The sequence below is a fragment of the Leuresthes tenuis genome, unplaced genomic scaffold (genome assembly GCF_036924035.1).
Source record: "Leuresthes tenuis unplaced genomic scaffold, fLeuTen1.0.hap1 SCAF_110, whole genome shotgun sequence".
NCBI classification, from domain to species: Eukaryota; Metazoa; Chordata; class Actinopteri; order Atheriniformes; family Atherinopsidae; genus Leuresthes; species Leuresthes tenuis.
In genome coordinates this window covers 132,743-151,408 of record NW_027325464.1, presented here as the reverse complement: position 1 = coordinate 151,408, position 18,666 = coordinate 132,743, and the positions used below count along the sequence as shown (strand labels likewise).

The 18,666-nt window shown below is 41.8% G+C and overlaps 4 non-coding genes across 4 annotated transcripts; 2 read left to right on the top strand and 2 right to left on the bottom strand.

The window, feature by feature from the left end:
- The first annotated feature begins 319 nt into the window (after window positions 1–319).
- LOC140287113 (U5 spliceosomal RNA) lies at window positions 320–433 on the top strand. Its single transcript, XR_011911472.1, has one exon. It is a non-coding gene; the product is annotated as a U5 spliceosomal RNA (small nuclear RNA).
- A 308-nt stretch (window positions 434–741) lies between these two features.
- On the top strand, window positions 742–925 carry LOC140287119 (U2 spliceosomal RNA). The gene has a single exon (XR_011911477.1). It is a non-coding gene; the product is annotated as a U2 spliceosomal RNA (small nuclear RNA).
- An 11,300-nt stretch (window positions 926–12,225) lies between these two features.
- On the bottom strand, window positions 12,226–12,409 carry LOC140287120 (U2 spliceosomal RNA). The gene has a single exon (XR_011911478.1). It is a non-coding gene; the product is annotated as a U2 spliceosomal RNA (small nuclear RNA).
- A 308-nt stretch (window positions 12,410–12,717) lies between these two features.
- On the bottom strand, window positions 12,718–12,831 carry LOC140287111 (U5 spliceosomal RNA). Its single transcript, XR_011911470.1, has one exon. It is a non-coding gene; the product is annotated as a U5 spliceosomal RNA (small nuclear RNA).
- Window positions 12,832–18,666: the final 5,835 nt, after the last annotated feature.

Sequence of the window (18,666 nt, the reverse complement as noted above, 5' to 3'; positions counted from 1 at the left end):
TTTAACATAGTTTGAGTGAAGGAATTCATTTTATAGATAAAATCCCAAGAGTCTGCTGAGAAAAGAGAGTGAATGCGAAGTAGACTTTAACACGGCTCTGGGAGCGAGCCGAGTGTGGGCTAACCGGGAGAATTGCTTGAAAGAAACGAGACACCGAATGAGCGGATAGAACAAAGCCTCAATACGGTGTTCCCGTGGTGTTTTTGTTGCAGCCTTGTCGATTGCACAGGGGCAAGCGTTTCAACCAAGCAACGCTCACCATGGGGAAGGTGGCTATGGCAACTAGCCTGATGCCCTGCTCCCGCAGTGACGGATAATCGTACTCTGGTTTCTCTTCATAACATACAAGTCTTTCGCCTTTTACTAAAGACTTTCGTGGAGAGCAGCACTAATGAGTTGTTTCTATTTTTGGCAGGCTTTACCTTTGCGGGTGAAGCCCTTTCTGTCTCTGCAAAAGAAATCTTGTTACTGTGCAGAGTGACTTCTCTGAGTAGAGTCGCCTTACTTGTTGCGATTGTGCCGATGTTCGAAGCTGGAGTGCAAAGTTGTTGCTTGAATGGTGCTTGCTGGAGCATGCGGGAGTGCAAAGTTATACCATTTAAAAGGGCTGAAGAGTGCTCAGTGCAGCGGGTGGGCGGAGGTGCAACGTGACACTCTGGCCACCTATGGCCATAAAAAGAACACTGCTACAAGTGCGCATTGTGCCAGCAAGGGCCCTCGGACCTGAAACAGTGGACAGTTATCGCTTCTCGGCCTTTTGGCTAAGATCAAGTGTAGTATCTGTTCTTATCAGTTTAATATGTCCTCTATACGAGGACTACATATTAAATGGATTTTTAAGAATAGGAGTTGAAAAAGAAGCTTGCTCCGTTCACTCCAAGCATCGACCCAGTACTGCAGTGCCGCTGGGAACAGTGCGCTCTCCTCTGCTCTTGTGAAAAAGCAAACAGCGGTGCAGGATGGAAGTTTCAGGGAGCCCAAGATTAAACTTTCTTTTAATCTGCTGAGAAAAGAGAGTGAATGCGAAGTAGACTTTAACACAGCTCTGGGAGCGAGCCGAGTGCGGGCTAACCGGGAGAATTGCTTGAAAGAAACGCGACACCGAATGAGTGGTCAGAACAAAGCCTCAATACGGTGTTCCCGTGGTGTTTGTGGCTGCCTTGTCTTTTGCACAGAGTAAAAGACAAGGCAGCCATCGAATAGGGCCCGATTGTTCCTACTTGGTCAGCCGAGGAGCAAGGGGGGGGAGCAAGCATCTCAACCAAGCAAATCTCACCAAGTAGGAACAATCGGGCCCTATTCGATGGCTGCAACACCTGAAAGAGATATTGATGCGAGACCCGATCAAAAGCTTTTTCAAAGTCTAAATTTAAGATGACAAGCCGGGTGTTTCTGTCTCTAGCGTAATCAATGATGTCTCGAATCAGTACGAGGCTGTCGGTGAGTTGTCTCTCTGAGATGGCACAAGCCTGGTCTGGGTGAATTACCTCCTCTAAAACAGAGGACATCAGTGTCGTCAAAACCTTGCTAAAAAGTTTACAGTCAAAGTTTAAAAGTGTGATGGGCCTCCAATTCTTTAGGTCAGTCTTATCATTTTTATCAGAAGTGAAGAAATAAATGAATGCCTATCAACAAATGTGGGATCTAAACTCTAGTGCTTCCTCTAAAATAATTTCCTTTCTCAATTTAGAAATGTGTTAGAAAAGGTAAAAATGCCGGTCCATACATAATCAAAATCGGGAGAGGTGGTGTTCAGCTGCAAGAAGGTCTAAATGTCCATCAATAATTGCTAGAAAACATGAAAGAAAATTTTCGAAAATCAAACCACACATGATCATAAGTGGGAGAGGAGGTGTTCAGCTGCAAGAAGGTGTGAATGTCCACCCATAATACCTGAAAAATGGGTAAAAAAAAGGTGCGAATGCCCAACCATACATCATCAAAAGCAGGAGTGCATGTGTTCGGCTACAAGAAGGTGTGAACGTCCAACCAAAGTTTGTAAAAAGCAGTTAAGAAAAGGTTCGAATATCCAACCATACATAATCAAAAGCGGGAGCAGAGCTGTTCGACTGCAAGTAGGTGTGAATGTCAGATCATAATTTGCAAAAAGCTGATGAGAAAGGGTGAGAATGCCCGACTATACACCATCAAATGCGGGAGCGGAGTTGTTCGGCTGTGAGTAGGTGTGAATCTCCGACCATAATTGCTGAAAAATGTGTTAGAAAAGGTAAGAATGCCGGTCCATACATCATCAAAAGCGAGAGAGTTTGTGTTCGGCTGCAAGTAGGTGTGAATGTCCAGCCATAATTACTCACAAACGGGTAAGAAAAGGTACTATTGCCAGACCATATATGATCAAAACAGGGAGCGGAGGTGGTTCAGCTGCAAGAAGGTTTGAATGTCCGACTAAAGTTCAAATATATTAACAAAAGCGGGAGGAGAGGTCTTCGGATGAGAGTGGTTGAAAATTTCCAACCATAATGTATAAAATGCGGTGAAAAAAAGGTGTGATAGAACACTAAAAGGTGGAGCGGAAGTGTTCGGCTGCAAGAAGGTGTGAATGTCCGACTATATTTGGTGAAAAGCAGGTGAAGCAAGGTCTGAATGCCCAACCTTACATCATCAAAAGCGAGATCAGAGGTGTTTGGCTGCAAGAAGGCCATAGTTTGCCAAAAGCGGGTAAGGTGCGAATTTCCGACTAAATATCAACAAAATTTGGGGCGGAGGTCTTCGGATGCAAGTGGGTGTGAATGTCCGACTAAATATCAACAAAATTTGGGGCGGAGGTCTTCGGATGCAAGTGGGTGTGAATGTCCGACTATATTTGGTGAAAAGCAGGTGAAGCAAGGTCTGAATGCCCAACCTTACATCATCAAAAGCGAGATCAGAGGTGTTTGGCTGCAAGAAGGCCATAGTTTGCCAAAAGCGGGTAAGGTGCGAATGACCGACTAAATATTAACAAAAGTGGGGGCGGAGGTCTTCGGATGCAAGTTGGTGTGAATATCCCACCATACAAGTATGGTGGAGAGGAAGCTGTGAATGGCCGACCATAGTAAAAGGCGGGTGAGAGAAGGTGCGAATGTCAAACCATACATAATCAAAACAGGGAGCGGAGGTGTTCTTCTGTAAGAAGGTGTGAATGTCCAACCATAGTTGGTAAAAAGCGGGTAAGAAAAGGTTAAAATACCCGACTGTACACAATCAAAAGAGGGAGCGGAGTTGTTCAGCTAAGAGAAGGTGTGAAAGTCCGACCATGGTTTGTAAAAAGCGGGTAAGAAAAGGTTCGTATGCCCGAATATACACTATCAAAACCGGAAGCGTAGGTGTTCGGCTGCAAGAAGGTGTGAACGTCCGACCAAAGTTTGTAAAAAAGCAGTTAAGAAAAGGTTCGAATATCTAACCAAACATAATCAAAAGCGGGAGCAGAGCTGTTCGACTGCAAGTAGGTGTGAATGTCAGAGAATAATTTGCAAAAAGCTGATGAGAAAGGGTGAGAAATCCCGACTATACACCATCAAATGCGGTAGCGGAGTTGTTCGGCTGTGAGTAGGTGTGATTCTCCAACCATAATTGCTGAAAAATGTGTTAGAAAAGGTAAGAATGCCCGACTATACACTATCAAATGTGGGAGCGGAGGTGTTCGTCTGTGAGTAGGTGTGAATATCCGACCATAACTGCTGAAAAATGTGTTAGAAATGGTAAGAATGCCGGACCATATATCATCAAAAGCGGGAGAGGTTGTGTTCGGCTTCAAGTAGGTGTGAATGTCCAGCCATAATTACTCACAAACGGGTAAGAAAAGGTACTATTGCCAGACCATATATGATCAAAACAGGGAGCGGAGGTGGTTCAGCTGCAAGAAGGTTTGAATGTCCGACTAAAGTTTGTAAAAAGCGGGTAAGACAAGGTGTGAATGCCCGACAATGTATGATCAAAAGAGGAGCGGAGGTTTTCGGCTGCAAGAAGGTCTAAATGTCCACCCATAAATACTGAAAAATGGGTAAGAAAAGGTGCGAAAGCCCAACCGCACATGATCATAAGTGGATGAGAAGGTGTTCGACTGCAAGTAGGTGTGAATGTAAGATCATAATTTGTAAAAAGCGGGTAAGAAAAGGTAAGAATGCCCAACCATAAATTATCAAAAGCGGCAGCAGAGTTTCGGCTGGTATTTATCAATGTCTCGATAGATTTCAACAAAAAACAACGTTGTACTTTGCAGTAAAAGAAAGTGCAAATCAAAAGTTTTAGGAATCCGAGAATAAGCTTATTTTCATGAGTTCTGCACGATTTCGGATTTTATGTATAAAATGAATTTCTTCACGCAAACTAAGTTAACACTGCTTTGTCCTTCATATGTACCCATTTTTACATATATTTCAAGCATAAACTTCCTCATACTACCCTGAATGAGAAAGAGCCACACTTGTGATTAAGCCATACGCCCCTTTTGAGGAGTTCTGCATGGTTTGGGATTTTATCTATAAAATTAATTCCTTCACTCAAACTATGTTAAAACAGCTTTTACCTTCATATTTATCAATGCCTCGATAGATTTAAACAAAAAAACAACGTTGTACTTTGCAATAAAAGAAAGAGCAAATCAAAAGTTTTAGGAATCCGAGAATAAGCTTATTTTCATGAGTTCTGCACGATTTCGGATTTTATGTATAAAATGAATTCATTCACTCAAACCAAGTTAAAACTGCTTTTTCCTTCATATTTATCAATGTCTAGATCGACTTCAACAAAGAACAACATTGTATTTTGCAGTAGAAGAAAGAGCAAAACTGAAGGATCAGGAATCCGAGAATAAGCTTCTTTTCATACGTTCTGCATGATTTGGGATTTTATGTTTAAAATGAATTCCTTCACTCAAACTAAGTTAACACTGCTTTGTCCTTCATATGTACCCATTTCTACATATATTTCAAGCATAAACTTCCTCATACTACCCTGAATGAGAAAGAGCCACACTTGTGATTAAGCCATACGCCCCTTTTGAGGAGTTCTGCATGATTTGGGATTTTATCTATAAAATCAATTCCTTCACTCAAACTATGTTAAAACGGCTTTTACCTTCATATTTATCAATGTCTCGATAGATTTAAACAAAAAAACAACGTTGTACTTTGCAGTAAAAGAAAGAGCCAATCAAAAGTTTTAGGAATCCGAGAATAAGCTTATTTTCATGAGTTCTGCACGATTTCGGATTCTATGTATAAAATGAATTCATTCACTCAAACCAAGTTAAAACTGCTTTTTCCTTCATATTTATCAATGTCTAGATCGACTTCAACAAAGAACAACATTGTATTTTGCAGTAGAAGAAAGAGCAAAACTGAAGGATCAGGAATCCGAGAATAAGCTTATTTTCTTATGGGCAAGTGGGAACTGCTTTGTCCTTCATATTTATCAATGTGTAGATGGATTTCAACTTCTTCTACTGCAAAGTCCAATGTTTTTCTTTGTTGAAGTCGATCTAGACATTGATGAATATGGAAGGACAAAGCAGTTTTAACTTGGTTTGAGCAAAGCAATTCATTTTATAGCAAAATCCGAAATCGTGCAGAACTCATGAAAGCAGGCATATACTCGGATTCCTGAAACTTTAGATTTACTCTTTCTTTTACTGCAAAGTACAACGTCGTTTTTTTGTTTAAATCTTTCTAGACATGGTAAATATGAAGGACAAATCAGTTTTAACATAGTTTGAGTGAAGTAATGCATTTTATAAGCAAAATCCCAAATCATGCAGAACTCACGAAAAGCTTTTTCTCGCTTTTCACTGCTTTTTACAAACTTTGGTCGGACGTTCACACCTTCTTGCATCCGAACACCTACGCTTCCATTTTTGATGATGTAATTTCGGGAATTCGAACCTTTTATTACCCGCTTTTTACAAACCATTGTCGGACTTTCACACCTTCTTGCAGCCGAACACCACCTCTCCCGCTTTTGATGATGTATGGTCCAGTATTCTTACCTTTTCTAACACATTTTTCAGCAATTATGGTCGGACATTCACACCTACTCACAGCTGGACACCTCCGCTCCCGCTTTTGATCATACAATGTCGGGACATCGCTCCTTGTCTTACCAGCTTTTTACAAACTTTAGTCGAACATTCACACCTTCTTGCAGCTGAACACCTCCGCTCCCGCTTTTGATGATGTATAGTCGGGCTTTCGAGCCTTTTCTTACCCGGTTTTTACAAATTATGGTTGGACATTCAGACCTTGCAGCCGAACACCTCCGCTCTCTCTTTTGATCATACATTGTCGGGCATTCGCACCTTGTCTTACCCGCTTTTTACAAACTATAGTCAGACATTCACACCTTGCAGCTGAACCTCCGCTCCCTGTTTTGATCATGTATGGTCTGGCAATACTATCTTTTCTTCCCCCGTTTGTGAGTAATTATGGCTGGACATTCACACCTACTTGCAGTCGAACAGCTCTGCTCCCGCTTTTGATTATGTTTGGTTGAGCGGGAGCGGAGGTGTTCGGCTGCAAGTAGGTGTGAATGTTCGACCATAATTTGTAAAAAGCGGGTAAGAAAAGGTTTGAATGCCCGACTATATATTAACAAAAGCAGGAGGAGAGGTCTTCGGATAAAAGTGGGTGAGAATTTCCAACCATAATCAATAAAATGCGGTGAAAAAAAAGGTGTGAATACCCCATGGTGATTGTACTGTACAATTCATGGTCGGACTTTCACACCTTTTCGTAGCGGAACAACTCTGCTCCCGCTATTGATTGTGTACAATAGGGTATTTTAACCTTTTCTTACCTGCTTTTTGCCAATTATGGTTGGACATTCACACCTTCTTGCCCACTCTTATCCGAAGACCTCTCCTCCTGCTTTGGTTAATATATAGTCGGGCATTCGAACCTTTTCTTACCCGCTTTTTACAAATTATGGTCGAACATTCACACCTACTTGCAGCCGAACACCTCCGCTCCCGCTTTTGATGGTGTATAGTCGGGATTTCGAGCCTTTTCTTCCCCGGTTTTTACAAATTATGGTTGGACATTCAGACCTTGCAGCCGAAAACCTCCGCTCCTTCTTTTGATCATACATTGTCAGGCATTCGCACCTACTTGCAGCCGAATACTTCCGCTCCACCTTTTAGTGATGTATGGTTGGCATTTGCACCTTTTCTTACCCTTTCTTACCCTACTGATTGCTTAAGATTAAGTTGTTTTTTCTCAAACTACAAAATTTTTTTAATTGTTGAAACTTGATTTGAAGTGGATAAATAAGGAGGACAAACAGTTTTAAGTCAGGCTGATAGAAGGAATTAATTTTATAGCAAAATCTGTATTTCGTCATATGTCGAGAGATGCTTATTGCTGAAGAAGTTCTTTCTCATTCTACAAAGTACAACGTTTTTTATCGTTGAAACTTGATTAGACATGAATAAATATGAAGGACAAAGCAGTCTTAACTTGGTTAGAGTTAAGGAATTCGTTTTATAGGAGAATCCGAATTCGTGCATACCTACTTGCAGCCGAACACCACCTCTCCCGCTTTTGATGATGTATGGACCGGCATTTTTACCTTTTCTAACACATTTTTCAGCAAATATGGTTGGAGATTCACACCTACTCACAGCCGAACAACTCCGCTACCGCATTTGATGGTGTATAGTCGGGCATTCTCACCCTTTCTCATCAGCTTTTTGCAAATTATGATCTGACATTCACACCTACTTGCAGTCAAACAGCTCTGCTCCCGCTTTTGATTATGTATGGTTGGATATTCGAACCTTTTCTTAACTGCTTTTTACAAACTTTGGTTGGACGTTCACACCTTCTTGTAGCCGAACACATGCACTCCTGCTTTTGATGATGTATGGTTGGGCATTCGCACCTTTTTTTTACCCATTTTTCAGGTATTATGGGTGGACATTCACACCTTCTTGCAGCTGAACACCTCCTATCCCACTTATGATCATGTGTGGTTTGATTTTCGAAAATTTTCTTTCATGTTTTCTAGCAATTATTGATGGACATTTAGACCTTCTTGCAGCTGAACACCACCTCTCCCGATTCTGATTATGTATGGACCGGCATTTTTACCTTTTCTAACACATTTTTCAGCAATTATGGTTGGAGATTCACACCTACTCACAGCCGAACAACTCCGCTACCGCATTTGATGGTGTATAGTCGGGCATTCTCACCCTTTCTCATCAGCTTTTTGCAAATTATGATCTGACATTCACACCTACTTCCAGTCGAACAGCTCTGCTCCCGCTTTTGATTATGTTTGGTTAGATATTCGAACCTTTTCTTAACTGCTTTTTACAAACTTTGGTCGGACGTTCACAATATCTTGCAGCCGAACACCTCCGCTTCCGCTTTTGATGGTGTATATTCGGGCATACGAACCTTTTCTTACCCGCTTTTTACAAACCAAGGTCGGACTTTCACACCTTCTCTTAGCTGAACAACTCCTCTCCCTCTTTTGATTGTGTACAGTCGGGTAATTTAACCTTTTCTTACCCCCTTTTTACCATCTATGGTCGGACATTCACACCGTCTTACAGCGGAACACCTCCGCTCCCTCTTTTGATGATGTATGGTTAGGCATTCGCACCTTTTCTTACCCATTTTTCAGTAATTATGGGTAGACATTCACACCTTCTTGCAGCTGAACACCTCCTCTCCCGCTTATGATCATGTGCAGTTTGATATTCGAAAATTTTCTTTCATGTTTTCTAGCAATTATTGATGGACATTCAGACCGTCTTGCAGCTGAACACCTCCGCTCCCACTTTTGATGGTGTATAGTCGGGCTTTCGAGCCTTTTCTTCCCCGGTTTTTACAAATTATGGTTGGACATTCAGACCTTCTTGCAGCCGAAAACCTCCACTCCCTCTTTTGATCATACATTGTCGGGCATTCGCACCTTTTCTTACCCGCTTTTTACAAACCATGGTCGGACTTTCACACCTTTTAGTAGCCGAACAACTCCGCTCCCGCTATTGATTGTGTACAGTCGGGTATTTTAACCTTTTCTTACCCGCTTTTTACCAACTATGGTTGGACATTCACACCTTCTTACAGCAGAACACCTCCGCTCCCTGTTTTGATTATGTATGGTTTGACATTCGCACCTTCTCTCACCCGCCTTTTACTATGGTCGGCCATTCACAGCTTCCTCTCCACCATACTTGTATGGTGGGATATTCACACCCACTTGCATCCGAAGACCTCTGCCCCCACTTTTGTTGATATTTAGTCGGTCATTCGCACCTTACCCGCTTTTGGCAAACTATGGCCTTCTTGCAGCCAAACACCTCTGATCTCGCTTTTGATGATGTAAGGTTGGGCATTCAGACCTTGCTTCACCTGCTTTTCACCAAATATAGTCGGACATTCACACCTTCTTGCAGCCGAACACTTCTGCTCCACCTTTTAGTGTTCTATCACACCTTTTTTTCACCGCATTTTATAGATTATGGTTGGAAATCTCCTCCCGCTTTTGTTAATATATTTTAACTTTAGTCGGACATTCAAACCTTCTTGCAGCTGAACCACCTCCGCTCCCTGTTTTGATCATATATGGTCTGGCAATAGTACCTTTTCTTACCCGTTTGTGAGTAATTATGGCTGGACATTCACACCTACTTGCAGCCGAAAAACCACTTCTCCCGCTTTTGATGATGTATTGTCCGGCATTCTAGTCTTTTAGCAACCTTGCAGACTTTGCACTAAAGTTTGTAAAAAGTGGGTAAGACAAGGTGCGAATGCCTGACAAAGAAGTTCTTCAGTGGAAGAACCTAGAGTCTTCCCCTCCGACTCACCAAATGAGGTCTCCTTTTTAACTTCAGCTCTGCAATCAACCCCCAGGGACTCAAAGTTAAATGCAACATTGCGTCAGAGGCCAACACCGAGAGTCCGAAAAGGAAATATAGATCACCCTACTCACTTTTCACCTAAAGAAATGAAGGAAGAGCTAGTTTCCCAAGAAATAACCTGTGTGTAATTTGTTTTGATAACTTAGAAAAACGAAAATGACATACCTACTTTCCTTTATGCTTTTAATGGTTCTCACCTTCTCAACACTAAATGTGAGAAGTGTGAAATCAAAGACAAGAGCCCAGAGTATTTTATCCTTCTTAGACTCCATAAAATCACATGTGTTTTTAATACAAGAATGTGGACTACCTTTTTTAAAAAACCATAGACAATGGGAGGAAATGTGGCCCCATTTATCGATATGGAGTGGCTCAAATCAAAATAAAAATGATGGTGTGGCCATTCTAATTAAAAATCCGCATGTTCTGGTGAATGGTAGCACAGTGGTGAGAGACGGACGGGCACTTTTAGCACACTTGAATTTTATGGGGCAAGACTTTAACCTCTTAAATATTTATGGTTTCAATGGAAAAAATGAAAGGTATGACCTTTTAGAAGATATACAGCTTTACATGCTAGGGCAAGTACCTTTAGTTGTAGGAGGGGATTTTAACTGTATCTTGAGCAGGAAAGATAGAAAAAGAGCAGGGGTAGATTTTAAAGTGGACAAGACTTCGATTTTACTTCAGGGCATATGCAGGGATTTTAAGCTTACTGACTGTTTTAAAACCATGCATCCCAGAGAGGAGGGCTTCACCTGGTTTAGTCATGATGGCACCAGAGCCTCTCGCATTGATTATTTCTTTACTAGAGATTGCCCAGCCACTGATGTTAGATTAACCCCTGTTTTCTTTTCAGACCACCTTATGCTCTCCTGCACCCTTTCACCCCCTTCTGGTGTGACGGTAGGAAGTGGTCTGTGGAAACTCAACTGTTCCCTGTTGGAGGATGAAATCATAGTCAGTCAGTACAGGGAATGTTATAAAGAGTGGCAGACCCTTCAAGACCTCTACGAAACACATGCACAATGGTGGGAAATGGTGAAGGAAACGACCCAGACTTTTTTTAAACAGCAAGGTAAACGTAAAAAAAGGAAAGAGAATAGATGTATGATGGGACTACATAAACGCTTACAGCGCTACTTTAAACTAAATCAGTGTGGCATAGACTTTAAAGAAGAAATCAAAGATGTCAAAAAGGAAATGTCAGTTTTAGCAGAAATAAAGAGTAAAGGAATTTTTGTAAGAAGCAGGGAGCAGGAAATTGAGGAAGGTGAAAAAGAAAGAAAGTTATAAATAAAAAGGAGTGTATTCAAAATCTAAAAAGAGAAGATGGGTTTTTAACAAAATCCACACAAGAGATGATTGAAACTGTACATACCTTTTATAGTAACATGTACAAAGAGAAACCAGTGCACTTGGAAACATCGGCAGAAATCTTAAAATTCGTTGACAAAACCGTAAAAGAGAATGCAGACTTGACACAGAATTTTACTGCTTTAGAGTTAAAAAAATGCCTAACAGGTTTTAAGAGAAGTCGAGCTCCGGGTTTAGACGGGCTTCCTGCAGAATTCTATCTGACCTATTGGGACCTTTTATCATCAGACATTTTAGATGTTTTTAAAGATTTTGAAAAACTCGACCGATTGCCTGACAGTTTTAGAGTACTACTTTATAAAAAAAATGATAAGACTGACCTAAAGAATTGGAGGCCCATCACACTTTTAAACTTTGACTGTAAACTTTTTAGCAAGGTGTTAGCGACACGGATGTCCTCTGTTTTAGAGGAGGTAATTCACCCAGACCAAGCTTGTGCCATCTCAGGGAGACAACTCACCGACAGCCTCGTACTGATTCGAGACATCATTGATTACGCTAGAGACAGAAACACCCGGCTTGTCATCTTAAATTTAGACTTTGAAAAAGCATTTGATCGGGTCTCGCATCAATATCTCTTTCAGGTGTTGCAGCCATTGAAAAGGGCCCGATTGTTCCTACTTGGTGAGCTTTGCTTGGTTGAGACGCTTGCCCCCCCCCCCCCCCCCCCCCCCCCCGCTCCTCGGCTGACCAAGTAGAAACAATCTATTCGATGGCTGCCTTGTCTTTTACTCTGTGCAAAAGACAAGGCAGCCACAAACACCACGGGAACACCGTATTGAGGCTTTGTTCTGACCACTCATTCGGTGTCGCGTTTCTTTCAAGCAATTCTCCCGGTTAGCCCGCACTCGGCTCGCTCCCAGAGCCGTGTTAAAGTCCACTTCGCATTCACTCTCTTTTTTCAGCAGATTAAAAGAAAGTTTCATCTTGGGCTCCCTGAATCTTCCATCCTGCACCGCTGTTTGCTTTTTCACAAGAGCAGAGGAGAGCGCACCGTTCCCAGCGGCACTGCAGTACCGGGTCGAGGCTTGGAGTGAACGGAGCAAGCTTCTTTTTCAACTCCTATTCTTAAAAATCCATTTAATATGTTGTCCTCATATAGAGGACATATTAAACTGATAAGAACAGATACTACACTTGATCTTAGCCAAAAGGCCGAGAAGCGATAACTGTCCACTGTTTCAGGTCCGAGGGCCCTTGCTGGCACAATGCGCACTTGTAGCAGTGTTCTTTTTATGGCCATAGGTGGCCAGAGTGTCACGTTGCACCTCCGCCCACCCGCTGCACTGAGCACTCTTCAGCCCTTTTAAATGGTATAACTTTGCACTCCCGCCTGCTCCAGCAAGCACCATTCAAGCGACAACTTTGCACTCCAGCTTCGAACATCGGCACAGTCGCAACAAGTAAGGCGACTCTACTCAGACAAGTCACTCTGCAAAGTAGCAAGATTTCTTTTGCACAGACAGAAAGGGCTTCACCCGCAAAGGTAAAGCCTGCCAATAATAGAAACAACTCATTAGTGCTGCTCTCCACGGAAGTCTTTAGTAAAAGGCGAAAGACTTGTATGTTATGAAGAGAAACCAGAGTACGATTATCCGTCACTGCGGGAGCAGGGCATCAGGCTAGTTGGTATAGCCACCTTCCCCATGGTGAGCTTTGCTTGGTTGAGACGCTCCCCCCCCCCCCCCCTTGCTCCTCGGCTGACCAAGTAGGAACAATCGGGCCCTATTCGATGGCTGCCTTGTCTTTTACTCTATGCAAAAGACAAGGCAGCAACAAAAACACCACGAGAATCCCGTATTGAGGCTTTGTTCTGACCGCTCATTCGGTGTCGCGTTTCTTTCAAGCAATTCTCCCGGTTAGCCGACACTCGGCTCGCTCCCATAGCCGTGTTAAAGTCTACTTCGCATTCACTCTCTTTTCTCTGCAGACTCTTGGGATTTTATCTATAAAATGAATTCCTTCACTCAAACTATGTTAAAACTGCTTTGTCGTTCATATTTACCATGTCTAGAAAGATTTAAACAAAAAAAACAACGTTGTACTTTGCAGTAAAAGAAAGAGCAAATCTAAAGTTTCAGGAATCCGAGAATAAGCTTACTTTCATGAGTGCTTCACGATTTCGGATTTTGCTATAAAATGAATTCCTTCACTCAAACTAAATTAAAACTGCTAAACCGCTAATCTGTTACATGTAAGGCAGATGTCAAATTCACCGAAATAGGATCTAAGGGTATTCGGCCAATCGAGCTGTAGCAGCTTCGGTAAAAGAGTATAAGTTGAAGAGTTTGTGAATAAAGGTGTGCGCACACATAGTGAGCTGTAGGAAAATAGGCAGGGAGCAATGCCGGCTGGGGTATATGTTCTTGTATGTTGTCTGACTGTTTGATTTGAATGTGTTGTGTAAGTGTCCTGTTGAATGTTTGGGCTTTGACACTTCACTGTGGTTGTTAACTGTGTGGTGTGTCCTGAAATGTTATATGTTTGGGCTGTGTGACATGCTTAATGCTTGTCAGTAGCTACCCACTTATTCATATATAGCAACTGACAACATAAGAAGTCTGGACATACTTTGATAGTAGTTGTAGAAGTATCCTTATTGATAATAGATAAACTAATTCATAGTGATAGAACAGTAGATGAACAGGTGCCTGCACGTCTCACGAAAATAAAATGGGTGTATGATTGCTGACGGCAGAGCAATACTGCCAAACTTATGAGTTCTTGTGGCAAACTTGATTCAGTGTCTTGACGTGTATACGCTGTTTCGCTGACTTGATTGTCACAAGAAACAAAGTGTGTTTGATAAGATCTGACCATTTTATTACGGGAGGATCAGTATGTATGGATTCTGATGTGACTGATAAACCCATTCGTATCTTAAGCATAATCTAATACGTGAGACAACGCCCTGGCACACAATCAAAAAAAAAAAGAGAGAGCGGTTTTGTGTCCCCACAGTCCATAATGTAGAAAAGAGAGAAAAAAGCCTTTCTGATTTGGTGTGTGTGCTCATAGTGCAGAGTGTAGAGAAAAGAGAGAAAAGAAAGCCGTTTTGGTGTCACGGGTGTTGTGACTTACACACACACATTTCTGAATTGAGAAAAGAAATTATTTTAGAGGAAGCAGTAGAGTTTAGATCCCACATTTGTTGATAGGCATTCATTTATTTCTTCACTTCTGATGAAGTTTCAACAATAAACAAAAAACTTTGTATTATTAGAAAGAACCAGACTCATTCTTCAGGAATCCGAAAATAAGCACGAATTCGGATTCTCCTATAAAACGAATTAATTAACTCAAACCAAGTTAAGACTGCTTTGTCCTTCATATTTATTCATGTCTAATCAAGTTTCAACGATAAACAACGTTGTACTTTGTAGAATGAGAAAGAACTTCTTCAGCAATAAGCATCTCTCGACATATGACGAAATACAGATTTTGCTATAAAATTAATTTCTTCTATCAGCGTGACTTAAAACTGTTTGTCCTCCTTATTTATCCACTTCAAATCAAGTTTCAACAATTAAAAAAAAATTGTAGTTTGAGAAAGAACAACTTAATCTTCAGCAATCAGTATAAAAAGAGGGTAACAAAAGGTGCAAATGCCAACCATACATCACTAAAAGGTGGAGCGGAAGTATTCAGCTGCAAGTAGGTGTGAATGTTCGACCATAATTTGTAAAAAGTGGGTAAGAAAAGGTTCGAATGCCCGACTAAATATTAACAAAAGCGGGAGGAGAGGTCTTCGGATGAGAGTGGGTGAGAATTTCCTACCATACAAGTATGGTGGAGAGGAAGCTGTGATTGGCCGACAATAGTAAAAAGCAGGTGAGAAAAGGTGCGAATGTCAAAACATACATGATCAAAACAGGGAGCGGAGGTGTTTGGCTGCGACAAGGTGTGAATGTCCACCCATAATTAATGAAAAACGGGCAACAAGTAGGTTCGAATGCCCAACCATACATCATCAAAAGCAGGAGTGGATGTGTTCGGCTTCAAGAAGGTATGAATGTCCATCAATAATTGCTATAAAACATGAAAGAAAATTTTCGAATATCAAACCGCACATAATCATAAGCGGGAGAGGAGGTGTTCCGCTGCAAGAAGGTGTGAATATCCACCCATAATTACTGAAAAATGGGTAAGAAAAGGTGCGAATGCCCAACCATACATCATCAAAAGCAGGAGTGGATGTGTTTGAATGTCCGACCATAGTTTGTAAAAAGCGGGTAAGAACAGGTTTGTATGCCCGACTGTACACAATCAAAAGAGGGAGCGGAGTTGTTCAGCTACAAGAGGGTGTGAAAGTCCGACCATGGTTTGTAAAAAGCGGGTAAGAACAGGTTCGTATGCCCGAATATACACCATCAAATGCGGGAGCGGAGGTGTTCGGCTGTGAGTAGGTGTGAATCTCCAACCATAATTGCTGAAAAATGTGTTAGAAAAGGTAAGAATGCCGGTCCATACATCATCAAAAGCGGGAGAGGTGGTGTTCGGCTGCAAGTAGGTGTGAATGTCCAGCCATAATTACTCACAAATGGGTAAGAAAAGGTAGTATTGCCAGACCATACATGATCAAAACAGAGAGCGGAGGTGTTCCGCTGTAAGAAGGTGTGAATGTCCGACCATAGTTGGTAAAAAGCGGGTAAGAAAAGGTTAAAATACACGACTGTACACAATCAATAGCGGGAGCGGAGTTGTTCGGCTACTAAAAGGTGTGAAAGTCCGACCCTGGTTTTAAAAAGCGGGTAAGAAAAGGTTCGAATATCCGAACATACACCATCAAAAGAGGTAGCGGAGGTGTTCCGCTGTAAGACGGTGTGAATGTCCGATCATAGTTTGTAAAAAGCGGGTAAGAAAAGGTTAAAATACCCGACTGTACACAATCAAAAGAGGGAGCGGAGTTGTTCAGCTAAGAGAAGGTGTGAAAGTCCGACTATGGTTTGTAAAAAGCGGGTAAGAAAAGGTTCGTATGCCCGAATATACACTATCAAAACCGGAAGCGTAGGTGTTCGGCTGCAAGAAGGTGTGAACGTCCGACCAAAGTTTGTGAAAAAGCAGTTAAGAAAAGGTTCGAATATCTAACCAAACATAATCAAAAGCGGGAGCAGAGCTGTTCGACTGCAAGTAGGTGTGAATGTCAGAGAATAATTTGCAAAAAGCTGATGAGAAAGGGTGAGAAATCCCGACTATACACCATCAAATGTGGTAGCGGAGTTGTTCGGCTGTGAGTAGGTGTGATTCTCCAACCATAATTGCTGAAAATTGTGTTAGAAAAGGTAAGAATGCCGGTCCATACATCATCAAAAGCGAGAGAGGTTGTGTTCGGCTGCAAGTAGGTGTGAATGTCCAGCCATAATTACTCACAAACGGGTAAGAAAAGGTAGTATTGCCAGACCATATATGATCAAAACAGGGAGCGGAGGTGGTTCAGCTGCAAGAAGGTTTGAATGTCCGACTAAAGTTCAAATATATTAACAAAAGCGGGAGGAGAGGTCTTCGGATGAGAGTGGTTGAAAATTTCCGACCATAATGTATAAAATGCGGTGAAAAAAAGGTGTGATAGAACACTAAAAGGTGGAGCGGAAGTGTTCGGCTGCAAGAAGGTGTGAATGTCCGACTATATTTGGTGAAAAGCAGGTGAAGCAAGGTCTGAATGCCCAACCATACATCATCAAAAGCGAGATCAGAGGTGTTTGGCTGCAAGAAGGCCATAGTTTGCCAAAAGCGGGTAAGGTGCGAATGTCCGACTAAATATCAACAAAATTTGGGGCGGAGGTCTTCGGATGCAAGTGGGTGTGAATATCCCACCATACAAGTATGGTGGAGAGGAAGCTGTGAATAGCCGACCATAGTTTGGAAAAAGCGGGTAAGAAAAGGTTTGAATGCCCGAACATACACCATCAAAAGAGGGAGCGGAGGTGTTTCGCTGTACGAAGGTGTGAATGTCCGACCATACTTGGTAAAAAGCGGGTAAGAAAAGGTTAAAATACCCGACTCTACACAATCAATAGCGGGAGCGGATGTGTTCGGCTACAAGAAGATGTGAAAGTCCGACCATGGTTTGTAAAAGTGGGTAAGACAAGGTGCGAATGCCTGACAATGTATGATCAAAAGCGGGAGCGGAGGTGTTCAGCTGCAAGAAGGTCTACATGTCCATCAATAATGGCTAGAAAACATGAAAGAAAATTTTCGAAAATCAAACCGCACATGATCATAATTGGGATAGGAGGTGTTCAGCTGCAAGGTGTGAATGTCCACCCATAATTCCTGAAAAATGGGGAAAAAAAAGGTGTGAATGCCCAACCATACATCATCAAAAGCAGGAGTGGAAGTGTTCGGCTACAAGAAGGTGTGAACGTCCAACCAAAATATGTAAAAAGAAGTTAAGAAAAGGTTCGAATATCCAACCAAACATAATCAAAAGCGGGAGCAGAGCTGTTCGACTGCAAGTAGGTGTGAATGTCAGATCATAATTTGCAAAAAGCTGATGAGAAAGGGTGAGAATGCCCGACTATACACCATCAAATGCGGTAGCGGAGTTGTTCGGCTGTGAGTAGGTGTGAATATCCAACCATAATTGCTGAATAATGTGTTAGAAAAGGTAAAAGTGCCGGTCCATACATCATCAAAATCGGGAGAGGTGGTGTTCAGCTGCAAGAAGGTCTAAATGTCCATCAATAATTGCTAGAAAACATGAAAGAAAATTTTCGAAAATCAAACCACACATGATCATAAGTGGGAGAGGAGGTGTTCAGCTGCAAGAAGGTGTGAATGTCCACCCATAATACCTGAAAAATGGGTAAAAAAAAAAGGTGCGAATGCCCAACCTTACATCATCAAAAGCAGGAGTGGATGTGTTCGGCTACAAGAAGGTGTGAACGTCCAACCATAGTTTGTAAAAAGCAGTTAAGAAAAGGTTCGAATATCCAACCATACATAATCAAAAGCGGGAGCAGAGCTGTTCGACTGCAAGTAGGTGTGAATGTCAGATCATAATTTGCAAAAAGCTGATGAGAAAAGGTGAGAATGCCCGACTATACACCATCAAATGCGGTAGCGGAGTTGTTCGGCTGTGAGTAGGTGTGATTCTCCAACCATAATTGCTGAAAAATGTGTTAGAAAAGGTAAGAATGCCGGTCCATACATCATCAAAAGCGGGAGAGGTGGTGTTCGGCTGCAAGTAGGTATGCACAAATTCGGATTCTCCTATAAAACGAATTAACAAAGTTAAGACTGCTTTGTCCTTCATATTTATTCATGTCTAATCAAGTTTCAACGATAAACAACGTTGTACTTTGTAGAATGAGAAAGAACTTCTTCAGCAATAAGCATCTCTCGACATATGACGAAATACAGATTTTGCTATAAAATTAATTCCTTCTATCAGCCTGACTTAAAACTGTTTGTCCTCCTTATTT